Raw genomic sequence first — 17,469 nt, 5'->3', positions numbered from 1 at the left:
TAGGGAGTGTACAACTAAGAGGACAGAGGGAGTAAGAGAAGGAGTTAGTAAAGTGGAGTAAGGAGAGTGAGGGACTGAAAAAGAATGAAGGAGTGAAAGAAGGGAAGAGAGAGGAAGGAAAGTAAAGGAGAAGGTCTGAAAGAAGGTGACTGTGGGAGTATGGCTGAGTTACAGGGAGTGAGCGTAACAGAAGAGGAGTGAGAGACTAAGGGGATGGAGAAAATGAGACTAACAGAGAGAGAATGAGGGAAAGGGAGTGTAGAACTAAGAGGACAGAGGGAGTAAGAGAAAGAGTTAGTGTAGTGGAGTAAGGACAGTTAGAGAAGGGAAAAGTGTGAAGGAGTGAAAGAAGGGAAGAGAGAGAAAGGAAAGTGAAGGAGAAGGTCTGAAAGAAGTTGAGTGTAGGAGTATGTCTGAGTTATACGGAGTGAGTGTGACAGAAGAGGACTGAGAGACTAAGAGGACGGAGAGAATGAGGCTAACAGAGAGAGAATGTGGGAAGGGGAATGTAGAACTAAGAAGACAGAGGGAATAAGAGAAGGAGTTAGTGAAGTGGAGTAAGGAAAGTAAGGGAAGGGAAAAGAGTGAAGGAGCCAAGGAAGGGAAGAGAGAGGAAGGAAAGTAAAGGAGAAGATCTGAAAGAAGGTGAGTGTGGGAGTATGGCTGAGTTATAGGGAGTGAGTGTGACAGAAGAGGAGTGAGAGACTAAGGGGACGGAGAGAATGAGGCTAACAGAGAGAGAATGAGGTAAGGGGAGTGAGTAAGTTAGAGGACAGAGGGATTGAGAGAAGGAGTTACTGAAGTGGAGTAAGGAGAGTAAGGGAAGGGAAAAGAGTGAAGGAGCGAAGGATGGGAAGAGAGAGGAAGGAAAGTAAAGGAGAAGGTCTGAAAGAAGGTGAGTGTGGGAGTATGGCTGAGTTATAGGGAGTGAGCGTGACAGGAGAGGAGTGAGAGACTAAGGGGACGGAGAGAATGAGGCTAACAGAGAGAGAATGAGGGAAGGGGAGTGTAGAACTAAGAGGACAGAGGGAGTAAGAGAAACAGTTAGTGTAGTGGAGTAAGGAGAGTAAGAGAAGGGAAAAGAGTGAAGGAGTGAAAGAAGGAAAGAGAGAGGAAGAAAGGAAAGGAGAAGGTCTGAAAGAAGGTGAGTGTGGGAGTAGGGCTGAGTTATAGGGAGTGAGCGTGACAGAAGAGGAGTGAGAGACTAAAGGGACGGAGAGAATGAGGGTAACAGAGAGAGAATGTGGGAAGGGGAGTGTAGAAGTAAGAGTACAGAGGGAGTAAGAGAAGGAATTAGTGAAGTGGAGTAAGGAGAGTAAGGGAAGGGAAAACAGTGAAGGAGTGAAGGAAGGGAAGAGAGAGGAAGGAAAGTAAAGGAGAAGGTCTGAAAGAAGGTGAGTGTGGGAGTGTGGCTGAGTTGTAGGGTGTGAGCGTGACAGAAGAGGAGTGAGAGACTAAGGGGATGGAGAGAATGAGGCTAAGAGAAAGAGATTGAGGGAAGGGGAGTGTAGAACTAAGAGGACAGAGGAAGAAAGAGAAGGAGTTAGTGAAGTGGAGTAAGGAGAGTAAGGGAAGGGAAAAGATTAAAGGAATGAAGTAAGAAACGAGAGAGGAAAGAAAGTAAAGGAGAAGGTCTGAAAGAAGGTGAGTGTGAGAGAGGAGTGAGGAAAAGGGGAGTAAACATGGGAATTCAGAATAAGTGAGGCAAGCGCAATAAGGGAACAGAGGTGTGGGAGCATCAGAGAAGAGTAGTGAGGTTAAGGAAAAGAGTATAGGGAAAGTACATTTTGTACATCAAACTTACCTTATAAGTAATGTAAACTTAATTACATATTTTCATTAAAATTTATATCTGTGAAAGAGAAAACAAAATAAGTTACTATGTTTATAATATATATTTTACAATACAAGAGACAAAGTAGGAGATTAAAAGTCATAAAAGGTTAGTAAGAGATAAAGTAGAAGTGAAGGACTCAGAAAGAAAAACAAAGGAATGGTGAAGGTCAGAGAAAGTTAAAAAGAAATAGAGAGAGAGCAAATTACTAAAAGGATAATGACATGGATACATTCAGTGACAGTGAACAAGAGCAGGAGAGAAAAATAAACTGAAGGTGAGTAAGATCCTAAAGGAATATGCATTAGGAAAACTAAAGACAGAAAGGGGAGTAAAGAAAGGGGAGTGAGTGACAGAGAAGCAGGAGTGAATAACGGTGGATTAATGACAATGAGGCATGGAAGGTGAGTGAGGGTGAATGTAGGGTTGTAAGACAGTGAGGAGACAATGGAAGTGAAGGTAACAGAGAGGGAGTGAGGGAAGACAAGTGAGAATATGAGAGAATAGAGGGAGTAAGAGAAAGAGTGAGTAAAGGGCAGTAAGGTGATTAAGGGAAGGAGAATGACTGAGAGTGCAAAGGAAGGGAAGAAAGGGAAGAAAAGTGAAGCAAAGGGACTGGGAAAACGTGAGTGTGTGACAAAAGAAAGAAGAAGGGTAGTTAAAGATGATGAATGAGGATAACTGAAGGAACTGAAGTAAGGGAACAAGGGTGAGGGAGGGTGAGTGAAGGAGAGTGAGGTTGATGAAAAAGGGAAAATAAAAAGAGGATAAAAGCAAATGAGCTTGAGACAAAGAAAGTGAAGGAGTGAGAACATAGAGGTAGTGAAGGAAAGAGTGGCAGAAAGAAACTGAGTAAGAGAGCAAAGAAAGATAAGTAAGGGAGTGTGGGTGACTTTTAGGGAGTAAGCATGATGGAAGAGGAGTGAGAGAGTGAGAGGATCGAGAGACTGAAGCTAAGAGACAGGGAGTGAGGATGTGAGAGGAAAGAGGAAGTGAGAGAAGGAGTGAGTGAAGTGTAATAAGGTGAGTGAGAGAAGGGGAATTATTGAGGGAACAAAGAAAGGAAACAAGGGGAAGGGGAGTGAAGTAGAGTGACTGACAGCTGGAAAGTAGTGGATGGGAGAGAGGGAAAGGGCCGTGAAGGAGTGGTTAATGAGAATAAGTGAGGAAAGTGGAATAAGGAAAGGGAGGTGAGGGAGAGTGAAAAAAGGCCAGTGAGGGTGAGTTAAGAGGAGTGATGGAGGGTGGAAATAGGTCAGTGAGCATAAGAGAATGGGAAAATAATATATATTTAATAATAGAAAATACAAAATAATTTCAACACCATGTTATATGGTTTATTTTTGCTCTTCTCAGAATATATTAAATTTGACTTAAAACAGTGACTTCAATAGTACTCATCATATAACAGCGGGCAAAAAAAACCACAATCAAAATGATTGTGTTTAAAAAACCCATAAAATCTTTTCTTAAATAATGTACAATTTTGAAAAATCATATCTAAACTCACTTTTGATCCATCTATTTTTCCACGAGGCCAAATAGTATATGGAAAGTCCTTTTCTTTGGAAATTAGTCCAGAGTATTCTTAATTTCTCATTTACCCGACTTTCTGAAAGAAAAGCTCCAACATCTTTTACATTATGAAACAAGAGTTTTATTTCCACCTCTAGCTTACTTTTTATAAATATTTTGTATAATACTCACAGCACACACTATATGATATACATATACTATCTCTATGCGAACTACATTTTTTTTATTATCTTCATCACTCTCATTCAGAAAGTAATTTTGAACAGCAAACTAAGTTAACTGCTGCAATCTTCATAGGCCAATTACCTTCCCTAAAATTTCGGTTGTAAGAACACTAGGTAAGAATTTAGTAAGTCAGAAGGCAAACGTTGTTTGAAAGTCAATTGAGTATCATTACAGTGTTTCCATCCTTTTTGACATTTTAAATAAGCTGTGTAATGTCCTGATGTTGTTGAACGACCATCATGGTAAATAACTGCTGCAGTTGTAAAGGTTCTTCCTGAAATTGATAATTGAGAAGCCACAACATTTTGAAATAATGTTGTCAATTTAGTTCCATCAGGTCTACATCGTTGGAACATTAAAATAACATACTGTCCATATCTTTGTAAAAATAAAGTTGATAGCATTGCTGATTTACATTGAGTACAGACCATGCTTTGATTTGCTTGTCTAACTAGTTTATTAAATGACACTGATTTTCAGTCTGGTAAAGTCAAATATATAAATCGTTCAGTGTCTATTGTAGTACTACTTGAAAAGGAGCAATTGTCGCAGTCATGCTGCCATTTATAAGAAAGGCCAAAAAGATTTTCTACATCTACACCTTCATCTTGCAAAACAACAAGCATATTCTTTAGAAATTCCTTACAATCTTGCTGAATATTCTGTGAAAATTGATTTCGACCAGAACATATGTCTAAAACATTTCAAATTTCAGAAACACTTTGTATTTTTGTTCTATCACTGCTACACTTCTCTAACACAGAATTTAATAAACAACAAAATGTTTGATCACAATTTTCAACAATCTGTTCTTGTACAGTTTGGAGAAAAAAAACAACATTAACCACTACATTAGCATAGCAGTTGACACCAGAACTGTTTTCAAACTGAAATCCAACAACATCGTTAACTGAATCCTTTTCCTTTCTGCTTACAATAACTGGTTCATCTACTTTTTTTCTTTTTGCTACAACTTCACTACAATTTTTCTCATTTCTTCTTTTTTGGCCTCCCACTCGCTTTTCAAATAGAGGATATTGAGGTAAATTTGGAGCATGCTCTCTTCTTAACCTATTATATTCTTTTACACAATTTAGATCTGCATTAATCTTTGTCTCATCAAAATCAATCAAGTACAATCCTGATAAAGTTCTGACTCGAGATAAAGCAACATATGCCATACCCTCCTTGAACACAGAATTTCCAATATTCACCAAAGTACTATCAACACTTAAACCTTGAGATTTATGAATAGCCACTGCATATGCCAAAGAAACAGGAAACTGTTTTCTGCGGACATATAAATCTTTCACAAGCAAAAATCGGGCAGAACAACGACTGATTTGTTATACTTCTTCAATACCATCAAATTTAATTTTTATAAATTCAATTCCATCTCTATTTCAGTAATTCACAAAATCCACAACATGACCCATTGCTCCATTTACTAAACCTCTTTCCACATCTAAATTACGTCATAAAATTATACGACAATTTAAAGATGCATACAGAGTCTTTTCCATACCAGCAGTTTTAGATATTGTCTTCTCTAAAGAATCCAATTTTGATTTCAACTTTTCTGACAAAATAATAGTTGCTCCTTCATGTTCAATTTTATCAATAGCTCCCAGTTTTACAATCTCTTGATTTTCCAACTTTAACATTTTGTTGTTGAAGATTGAACATTCTTGCAGAGTTGGCATCAAGGATATGACAGATTTGTTTTCAGGAATTTTCTTAAAAATATTCCCTGGGAAAATATTTTCATTTGGAAACAAATTTGAAATTAATCGTCCATGTAAAGCTTCTTTGCCATGCTCAGTTAGTTTTCCAATTCTTACATCTTGTAGAATATTTTTATAATCTTCATCCTTTGCCTGTCGCATATTTTGAAGCAGTTCTGCATATTTGAAATTTAACCATATGTTAACATTTCCAATGCTTCCTAAGCACTTCCTGGTATCTTCATGCGTAAGCATTTTAAACACTGGCTGTCCTTTCACTGGAGTTAGTTGCAGTAGATCTCCAAAAACAATGATGTGTTTGCCTCCAAATAACACATCATAGTCTGTTTTAAGAATTTCTTGCATTCTTAAATGCACAAAAGCAAGCATTACATTTGATACCATGCTTACTTCATCAATGATAAGAAGTTTCATTTTCTTTAGGACTATTGAAACTTCACAACAAGCTTCTCCAGATAGCTTGTGGTATTGTAATTGGTTATCATGCTCCACTGGCAGCATCAATAAGCGATGTAAAGTAATCCCTTTAATGTTGTGTGCTGCCAACCCAGTTGGAGCAGTAGCAACACGAGAGAGCGATGACTCCGTTGTTTTCTGCAAATATGTTGCAATCGCTTTAATCAGGAAACTTTTTCCAGTTCCTGCTTCTCCACTCACATATAGTCGGACAGGTACAAATGATGTACATGAGCACTATTTTTTCTCATGAGATAAACCATGCTCAATGTGTTCTGTGACTTCGTCATATATTTGTCTCTGCTCAACGTTTAGTTCTAAATCTTCTAAGTGAAGGCCATCCTCCTGAGCTTGTTCCATGGCTCTTTCAACTTCATCCATGGCAGTGGCAGCTTCATTTTGTATAATTGGAGCAGAACTCTGACTATCTTGAGAACTATCTTTAGCAATCTCTGCTGCAATTGTAGCTTCTTGCTGTATTTCCTCGTTCAACATTTGCAGATAATTTGAAAAAACAGGACATTCTATCGTATCCTTGGTTCCATTGAACGAATCTTCATTAGTAAGAAAACCTCCAAGTAGTTCCTCTTCTGTACGCCAGGGCTTAAAGAGTTGCAAAAGAGCTAAGTAATAAAATTCCCTTTTGTCTGGAGAATCAGAACTCAATTTTCGATGATTAATCAAATGGCCTTTTCTTTGTTTCACTAGACAGCCTTCACAACCAATTACAGCATATACACCTTTATTGATGTCTTCTGTGACGTTCTTTTTAAAAATATAGGTTTTGCAGAACTTCATAGAGGCAAACGTTCTCAAGATGAGTACTTCTATTTGGATAGTATGTATCCAACATGTGTGTCTTCAAAATATCTGTACTCTCTGGTTCTTTCTCCACCAAATACTCTATTTCTTGTACAGATTTCAAAACTCGGTTTCGTGTTGCAGCAAGACCTAGACTTACCCAAATGATGGTTCTAGATTTGGCATATAGACTTGCTAATGATAACCGATCAGAACATTCATATGCTCTAATTTCTCAATGTTACAACATCTTCAAACTGTAACTGTATAATTTCTTGCTTAGACTCTTTTCATGTGAAATTTCCTCTCACATTTCCTTCAGTTCCGTCTTTTCTGATTTTGTGATGTAAGACGTCACATATCGAGCCACAGCAATAGAGTTGTCAGCCATATATTGAATATCCATGTTAGCATTCCACATGGACAAAATGACTGGGTTGTAGTCATTTATGAACTTGGATTCCTCATTTCTTCTTAGGTTGTATGTATTTTTGGGTGATTTTCTTGTCACAGTATGTCGCAGAGAAGACATCAAATTGTTGACTCTTCCTTTCGATGTTACTGGACGTGGAAATGCAAAACGACATTTCGTGTAGAACTTGTCCTTGAATTTGTATTTTCGACGACAGTATTTCCCACAACGACGGGTTTGAAAGCGTAAAACTTGATGTCTTAAATTGTTTTCTTCTGTACTTTTCAGAACAGCACATGTAGAATACTGCTCAATGAAACTCATCACTTTCTCATCTGAATCTGTTCCAAATTCTGGTGCATCTTTAATCCATAGCAGCATATGTATACTAGGAGCACCTCTTGCTTGATACTCCTTTCTCCAAAAGAAATCCAACACCTCTCCAAGCGGAGGATATTTTTGTTTGTAATAAAAGACATCATAGCTTCAAACCTATGATTGAAATACCTGCATACATTAACTGGATCCAAAGAGCACAGTTCTCCAGGTGTCTTGTGTTCAATATTTTCAATGTTTTTATTTGCCTCTCGTAGAAATTCAAGTAAGTCTTCCCAAGCATACTCAGCACAGCAAGGAGTGAGGAACCATGGAGGAGTTCCTAAGTTTCTTAGCATACATTTCAATTCCCCATGACGACGGTACCAATACTCATTAGTACCACGCTGACATGCCATGAGATTAATTAGCTGAGATTCCAAAACACTGTCTTGCAGTTTCACTTTATCCATAAAGTCCCTTGCCGAAACATTTTGTAGATGTGCTCCACTTTTCAGTATATGGTTTACTGCATAAGAAAGTCCAGACAAGTCACTCTTAAACAGTAGATGGAACAAATATGGAATGCATTGACGAAACCTTGGATCTTCTGCATATAATCTTGAAGTCCGGTATTCAGATGCAAGAATTTGAACAGGTCGGTCGTCATATCATCCTCCTTCACCTGTTGGGAATAACTGTGGAAAACAACGAGCTTCCAAACTTTCTTCCCATACACTAATGGGACTTCCTTTTGCTTCTTTCATTTGAAACAAGTCAATAGCATTCCCCATTACTTCTTTGGAATGCAATGGATGAACACTATAATGTTCATAAATTTCTTTACTTCTAGAGACATCAACTTTTTCAATTTGCCCAGCTGAGAAATCAGTGTCGTCTTCTACAGTTGTTTCCTCTTCTTCCACATACACATTTTTATAGTACTGGTTATTTTTTTATCAGATACAACGTTGCCTTCTTGACTTTCCTAACATACACTAATTCTTGCCAGATTTTCTTACTCTTTGTTGGAACATCATTAACTAGAATAACCAGAGGTTCCTCTTCTACTTTTTCGACAACAATTGTATAAATATTTTTCTTAAAATCTAGAGGCAAATAAACAACTCTTCCCTTTAATCCTCTCTCTAAATCTGAAGGAGGCAATTTCCCTGTCTTGGGCAATATTTACAAATAGGTTGATCGGAACCCAAATCAAAACAATTTTCTACCAACAAATAAGTTGCAAAATCCTACCACTCATTATTATTTATGTTTTCACTTTTTACGTATAAATCAACTAATCTAGTTTGATGCTTATAATGAGTTCGTCGACAACACACACAAGTAAAATTAGGCCTTTCACTTGAATTCACCTTAAACTTTGTAATTTCATGTTCAAATTTTTCTGTACTTGAAATCTCTACATTCTCTTCTACATTACTTTCTATTACTGTATCAGTTTCTGCACTGACCTCTTTTTCACCAAAGTAACAAAACTCAATTTCTTCACAGATGTTTTACACATCTAATTCAGTTCCGTGCAAAGGAGCACTGTTTAACTGTTTTAGTTTAAGTGCTGGACTTTTTGCATAATACAACCTTCTCACTAATTTCCTCACTTTATTATGATGCACTGCTAACATCCTAAAATGATGAAAAACACTCTGACATACTTTTCTTGAAAGACAAGCCAGTGATTGCCCTTGCGAACCTGTTTTTTCTCTCACTCTACAAGGATCTAACTCTTGAAAATTTTTTATTTTTTGTTTTAGACTTTTCTTAGTATATGTCCATAAGAAACTGGGAAACAAATCAATTGAATCCTGTCGCACACTACAAATACTACTACAATTCCAAGTATAGACTGGAGCCTTAGGACATCTCCCTAAAACTTCATCAGCTAACACCTCTTCTGTATTTCTAGGCACAATCTTTTCTTTTTCAACCCGACAACCGTCCTTCACCTCATATGCTCGACCACTGGTGTCAACTGCATGCACCAAATCATTATCCTGAAAGTAACCTTCTTCATTAAAAAATGGCTCACAACTTGAACTATGCTTCCATTCTCCAGAAAAAACATCACAAAAATTAGTCTGAATAATAACTCTCTTCCACTTACATTTTGATTTGAACACATTGATTACTTTATCTAGTGTACAAATTCTATTCATTACTAATCCATATAACTTATTTTTCACTTTAAATGCTTAATCCACAATCTTAATTATGCTTTTTTTTATTGTAAAAAGCGGTCTTTTTTATACCTTTTTACATTTTTTAATAAATTAGATATAATTCTGTTATAAAACATTCGTCTACGAATTTCAATAAATTGATTTCTCCGTCTATTGTCATAGACAATATCATCTCCTTCTAGAGATCTAACATTTTTGGAGAGACACACTTTCTTTTTTGTAATTAAAGGTGTCTTACTTTTCTTTGAAGTCACATTTTTTATTTTTTGACATTTCAATAAGTTCCTGAGAAAATTTTTAGTTTCCTTACCAGGAGCATTATTTTTGTTCACTGAAGATTTTGTTTTAGATGAGTTTTGTATTTTTCTTTCCTTAGACCTTAAATCCTTTTTATATTTTTTTTCACGTCTTTGTTCAGACGGCATATTATTTTTCCTTTGTAGAGATGATTATAATCTGTGGTAAAGATAAAATAACATATTATAGACCACTTCAAACATATTACATAGCAATTACAATAAGTAAACAATATAAACAGTAGTATAGAACAAAAAGCTGATTTACATTACATGTCCTTTGCGTCAAAAATGATTTACTATGTAAAAAGTTTTCTGGTGAAATGTCTGGCTTTAAAAAAATGTTGTCAATGATCACAATAAGTTTCTGGAATTACATTTTCACATTTTTCAATAATATCACCTGTGCCTTCGAACAGTTTGTCTCTTTTAGCTTAAAAGGTACTCTGTGTCTGTATCTCATGTCACTATGCATGTGCATAATCTCTCTTTTGATGTGTGTCATTTCTCTCTTTGTATATCTGTCATTACATGTGCCTAAGATCACACTGGGAGTGAAGCTTGATTCACCCATCAGTGTGATCTTAGGCAGAGATACACATACTGTTGGCAGAGACAGACATGGTACATTATATGTAACATTCTGATCATGTGCCTAAGATCACACTGTGAGTGAAGCTTGATTTACCCATCAGTGTGATCTTAGGCAGAGACACACATACTGTTGGCAGAGACAGACATGGTACATTATATGTAACATTCTGATCATGTGCCTAAGATCACACTGTGATTGAAGCTTGATTCACCCATCAGTGTGATCTTAGGCAGAGACACACACACTGTTGGCAGAGACAAACATGGTACATTATACGTAACATTCTGATCATGTGCCTAGGATCACACTGTGATTGAAGCTTGATTCACCCATCAGTGTGATCTTAGGCAGAGAAATAGATATCAAAATCAAGGAGTAAAAGGCAATTACTGTTCTATAGAAGACAGAAGGTCCAAACACGACCTGCCCTGAACGTACATTTAAATGAAGAATTGTCGTGTTGTTCCTAGCGAGAAGGAGGATTGGTACAGTCAGTAAATGGATTATGAGAGGGTGGTCAGAAGTTCACCCTGGGAATCCATTATGTTGGTTTTAATGCCCTCACACACCCTTTCAGGTGTCATGCTTCATCATCTGGGCTTGCTCCTCGTTGGGTCGGCGGTGCAATACCCAACGGGCAACACCTCAAAGAGGGGCTCTTTGGCGGAGATCTTTTTCCAACTGCTGTATAGATGAAGTGCGGGTATGGGGCCAGATAAAGGTGGTAGACGTGGGGTTTTTTTGTGAGTTAAAATAAAGCTAGTGATCCCTAGGTTACTTTATTCAGAGGGCCACTGCTTAGGTTAAAAACGAATACCCTGGAAGGGAGTGATGGAGATTAATGTTTCCAACTCTGATCCAGAGGTTGTTGTAGTCAGGTCAACATGTTTCACGCTATATGGAATATATCTAGCGATTCTTCAGGACCACAATTGACTATGTTAGCAGGTATCTAAGTGTGAGGGAAACTGTCTACGCTAATTTCTATGAGGTGTGGTGTATATATACTCCTATGGCTACCACAATGTGTGTATTCAGGAAGGATTATACTATTATATTACCCTTCTTGCGTTGCGATTGTCAATACCTGTTGGGAGAAAGGCACAAGCATATCACAACGAGCTGCTGTTCAAGAGGTACATCAATGACTGTCACATTTGTGCATTTTGCATGCCAGTGTCACAACACCATTGTACAAGTGTAGCAGGCACTCTCATTCGTGGTAGTTTTGTGAGAGTGACTCGTGACCATACAATCAAGTTAAAAAGATGCAGGATACCGATGTTGGATCTTGCAACTATTCAAAACTCACCTAGTGTTAAAAACAATCGAACAACGACAGTGTCCAGCGGGTAAAGCTTCAGGGAGATCTTCCACCATGAGGCTGTATGCATATGGGGAACATCTTAAAAACTGCTGGTTTACGTACACTCATAGGTAATTACAAGGGTTATTCCATAAAGAACAACGATGGGTCCATAGGTTATCAAGTGACAGTAATGGTCTGAACGAAGACATACCTTGGAGCTCCCTCTGATTGATTTCCTTTTTTGGATCTCCATTAGCAACTTACCCCCAGACTAGAGACAAATTCCTACTTTAAAACTGCCATTTCATTTCCACAACTCATCTGACTAGAAGCACATCTACCTTCAAGATGCCTAAAGTCTGGTTTGTGGGTCATAGCTATGGCTCCTGGAGTGAAAAATTTGCAAGCAACAGAGGAATTTACAACCTTGATTTACCAAAAACTGCCTTGGTATTTTCTAATATATGCCAAAGGCAAAAATGGAACTGGTCCAACCAATTTTGTCCACAGATTGAGAAAGCAAGGAAACATGTAAATAAATCTGTTTCTGCTTTCCTCAGAGACTATGGTATGGGTTCCATTTACGACAACAACTTGCGTTACAACATGCAAGGCATATATAGGAGAGATGGTGTTCATTTTAGAGATGAGGGGAATAGAGTTTTCCTCTTGAATATGAGACTCTGCATTGGTACCTACTTGTAGGTACAAAAAACACCCACATAACACAACAGCTCTTTTCAGAGCTACCCTACTTGTAAGCACTCTAAATTATTTTTTTACTCTATTTTCTTGCACTATTTTTCCCCGTGGTGCGCTCAGGGTGCGCATACCGGAGAGCGCACCTGAGAACGCACCCAGCGCTTATCCCGCGAAAATTAAAAAAAAACAAATAGTTATTTTGCCCTTCAGGGTCCTTCTAGGCCCTTCTCAAAAAACCTAGGGGGTCAAGGGGTGTCTACCCTGCCCCCTTTTATTATTTCCCCCTTTTTTTTCACCTCTTGTGTCTCGATTCTACCGAGACACCAGATGGTGGACTCTCTGGACTGTTTAGAATGTTGACAGACACCCAACAGCCAATAAGCTTTCCGCTCGCGCACTCCCGTAGCGCGCCGGGTGCGCTCCCCGGTACGCGTACCGGTGAGCTCTCGGAGCTGGCCTACAGATATATATGTGTTTTTGAAGTTAATTTAAAAAAAAAGCCACTGGAGCAATTTTCACCAAATATAGCAAAGGCACATCTGCGTACCAGTCCCTACAATTTTACCAAGTTTGGCATAATTCCATTCAGCGGTTCGGGCTGTAGACTTGTCAGACCGTCCTATGGAAATTAACATGGGGAAAACACGTTTTGGGACCCCCCTTTTTTCTCAGCCCCCACTTCACGAATCCCCCCGAAACTTTAAGGGAAGGAGCAGAGCGGAGCTGGCCGAAATTTTGAAAAATTATATGCAAATTCCTCAACCGGCGCTAAAGTTATTCCCAATAGAATGTTGCGGATTTCCTATGGTAGCTAGGTTCTAACTATAACTACCTACTGGCGACCACCAGTAGGTAATATATATATATATATATATATATATATTATATATATATATATATATATATATATATATATATATATATATATATATATATTTATATTTATATATATATATATATATACACTGAAATAAATCATAGCTTTCAGAGACGTTATAGTTAGAAATTAGCATTTAAAAAACCTTAGAAATTCCCAGAAAAAACATAGGTTTTAGGGGTGTTATAGTTAGCTGGCCATTTCACTCGTACAAAACCATAGATATTCCTCCTAACTATAACTCACGCGCCCGTAATGCACTGCTGATGACATATTGTATCAGTCATGACATGGTCAGCAACATCACTGATGACATCACTGATGACATCACACATGACATCACTGATGACATCATCCAGTAAATGTGGTTAAGTTTGAAATTTAAATATGTATTATATATATATATATATTACCTACTGGCGGTCGCCAGTAGGTATATATAGTTAGGATTTTTTCTCTATGGGATTTTTGAAAATTCTATGTCTAATAACTTTGGCGTTTGTGGACGGAATTGGCTGAAATTTTCAGGAAAATGGCACATTTTGTTTCTGAGCAGCCCTTGAAAATTTGGGGGGGTTCGTCAAGGGGGGGCCGAGAAAAAAGGGGGGTCCCAAAACGTGTTTTTAACATTGAGTTTTCCATAGGGCGGTTGGCCTCACTTTTAGCCCGAACGGCTGAATGGATTTGCACGAAACTTGGCAAAATTGTAGGGACTGGTAGCCCGATGTGCCTTTTGTAGGTCTCAATATATGTGCTCCAGTGGATTTTGAGAAATTAACGTTTAAAAAAAGATATATATCTGTAACAGCGGACCTGGCAGCGTCCCAGAACGCGTACTTTACGCGCAACGGAGCTTTGTGAAGCGAAGCTGATTGGTTCTCCGGCGTCTGTCAACATTCCAAAAAGTCCGTAGCGGCCGCCATCTTGTCTCTCGGTAGGATCGAGAGACAAGAGGAGGTCAAAACAAAGGGGGAAATAACTATAAGGGGGCATAGTAGATCCTCGCTGACCCCCTAGGTTTGATGTGGAGGTTTTAAAAGGGCCCCGCGGGGCAAAAAAAAATAATAATAATAATAATCGAACGGCTGAATGGATTTGCACGAAACTTGGCAAAATATTAGGGACTGGTAGCCCGATGTGCCTTTGCTAGGTCTCAATATATGTGCTCCAGTGGATTTTGAGAAATTAACGTTCAAAAAAAGATATATATCTGTAACAGCGCTCTGCTTCGCGTAACGGAGGTTTGCGAAGCTGATTGGTCATTCTGTCACTGGGCTATAGTTGGGCTACATCTGGCTGATATTTGGGCTACATTTGTTTTTTTGTGTGTCTGGCGGCCATCTTTGGGCTACATTGGGCTACATTGGGCTTCATTGGGCTACATCGGGCTACATTTGGGCTCCAACATATATATAGGCCAATGTAGCCCAATATATATTTTTCAAAGTTAATTTTCGTAAAAACCACTGGAGCATATATCTTGAGACATAGCAAAGGCACATCGGCCTACCAGTCCCTACAATTTTGCCAAGTTTCGTGGAAATCCATTCAGCCGTTCGAGCTAAAAGTGAGTCCAACCGCCCTATGGAAATGAAGGAAATGAATGGGTAATTTGTAATTAGCAAATAGCTAATCGCAAACTAGGAATGGTAAAGAATCGCTATTTATTCCTTAAAGTTCGCTATTTAGGAAATGCAAAAAACTTTGATGATACATATGGCGGTTCATCTCTAACAAGATAAGAAGCATAGGGATACATTTATGATGACTGGCGCATCACCAGGGATGTGTTAGTCATTCTGTGCCGCTGTTCCGTCACCTATGGTGTGCTGCATTTACAATGCGGCGCATCATGGGGCAAAAACAGCACAGATGCGTGATGTATCTGTGCCGTAAAGGTGGCGCATTGCTGGAGTTGTATCGCAAGTGTGATGAAGCTCCAGCAAGGGTCGGGGGTGCCCCTGTCGCAGGGTTTCTGTTCTCACACAGAACTGTGGACAGAGGATTGGAACCTCGGCGAATTAGGGTGTCCCAAAACTCACGTTAGTAATCAAAAACTCCTTAGCAAGCTAGGTACAGTGTCACATTGGATATAACAAACTCTCAATGTTTAGACAATCCAGAATATGAACTTATAGTACCTCAGGATACGTGGAACTCATGAACAGTCGGTCGTTATATATTTCTTAGAAACCAGAACATGGAGTTAAGAAGAACACATGTGTATTTGAAATGTTTATTTACTAATGCCGTCTTCTCAGGCGTAGTATCTTAGATAATACAAGTACACATATTATCAGTAGCAAAATTACCAGCATAGTTACTAGTACATAAAAAGCGAATGGTGATAGTATGTTAACATGCTGTAAATGAATAAGAGTTAGCAACACTTATAAGCAGCCGCGGGCCGTGGAGGGAGTTACGGTGAGGCAGGGAGGCGGGGAGGGGGAGAAGCAGGGTGGAGAATACAAGTACACATATTATCAGTAGCAAAATTACCAGCATAGTTACTAGTACATAAAAAGCGAATGGTGACAGTATGTTAACATGCTGTAAATGAATAAGAGTTAGCAACACTTATAAGCAGCCGCGGGCCGTGGAGGGAGTTACGGTGGGGCAGGGAGGCGGGGAGGGGGAGGGGCAAGGTAGAGAGGGCTCCACCCTGCTTCTCCCCCTCCCCGCCTCCCTGCCTCACCGTAACTCCCTCCACGGCCCGCGGCTGCTTATATCTCACCCTCCCTAATACACATATTATATTATTTGCTAAGAAGGTCTCTTTGTGTTGGTTTAGGGCGTGCCCATACTTTAGTGTCTTAGATTTGAAGGAATCACATCAGCATACACCAGCTCTCTCTTCATGTGAACCGCATCAACTGTTGTGTATGTGTGTTCGGCAAAGCAATATAAAACCCGCCTCATGCCCAGAATTGGCAGAAGTTGCACTTATGTTATGAGTATGAAGTCGTGGAGATCAGACCTCATAACAATTCTGTATCGTGTTGTTCTTGAAACTTTAGCACTCGCTGTACAGATATAGTTTAACAAGCAAAGCAGATAGTAGAGCAATAACATATTATTCTCATGTAAACCACGATGAACTACTAGGTGGAAAGCTAAAGCAACAACTAAGTGTCGTGTGCAGAAGTTGCAAAAAAGGAAAAATGGCGTTTAAACCGGTAATGAGCCCATGCTAACTTAACACGGTGTAAAGATATCCAGGACCTAGATGACACCTCCCCATGATCCGGAAACGAACTGAATAAGATAATAGAAGTGCCATCTCATGAGAGCAGATTGCAAGTTTATATGTGGACGGTCCGCAAGGTAAAGCATTAAAAACTAGGAAAATTTAATGCTAAAGAAAAATAAAACAGCCAAGTACTTTATCGAGTCTTAAGCCAATAGGCAAGGTAAATAATAAAAACTTGACAAATAAGTCAATGAATTGTCAATGAAATGCTAGTACTCAGCATATCAAACATGAAAAAGGTCTATGACATAACTGTGTATGCAAAATAAGCTGCAACAGCCTCCAATAGGAAGTCACCGTCTTCATCCGAAAACAGTTCAGCCATCCAATTTAAAAGCGGAAAAGAACATACGTGCTCTCCCAGCACCGGATCCTCTATCACCATCAGAGGACAGCTCGGTGGGTTTTCAAGAAAGCTCTGTTCCAAGAAAGACTGTGCTGCCGCCAGTAAATTCCAGGGACCAAGTAGTCCATGCATCAATGCCACAGCCATAATCCTTTCGCCAGGACAAACCAACTCGTGAGTAATGATAGGAGTCATCAGCTGATTAAAGTCGACGTCAGGAGAAACCGGTCCGCAGAGACACAAATCAATGGCCCAATCGAAATCACAGGTCAGGCAGTGAAATACAGGCTGGACACAGGTGAAGTAGGAGAATCGAAAAGATAATCCATATGCCGTGCTTAATATCGCCAACGGCATTGTGCCATAATATTCTAGCATGCGATTGCGGAACAGTGTCAGCAGCTGCAGGGTGGGAGGTTGCATAGGAGGGACATCCATATTTAAAAATGTAAAAAAGCACAAGAGCGTCCGCTGGTAATGCAAGTAAAAATGCCAATCCACGAACCAGAGTGGAGAAAATAGAATGAAAGGAAGCAGGGATGACTCCAAAGATTTTCTCAAATGAAGTC

This window comes from Lissotriton helveticus, chromosome 11 (assembly GCF_964261635.1).
Source record: "Lissotriton helveticus chromosome 11, aLisHel1.1, whole genome shotgun sequence".
Classification (NCBI taxonomy): Eukaryota; Metazoa; Chordata; class Amphibia; order Caudata; family Salamandridae; genus Lissotriton; species Lissotriton helveticus.
Note: the sequence above shows the minus strand (reverse complement) of the source record.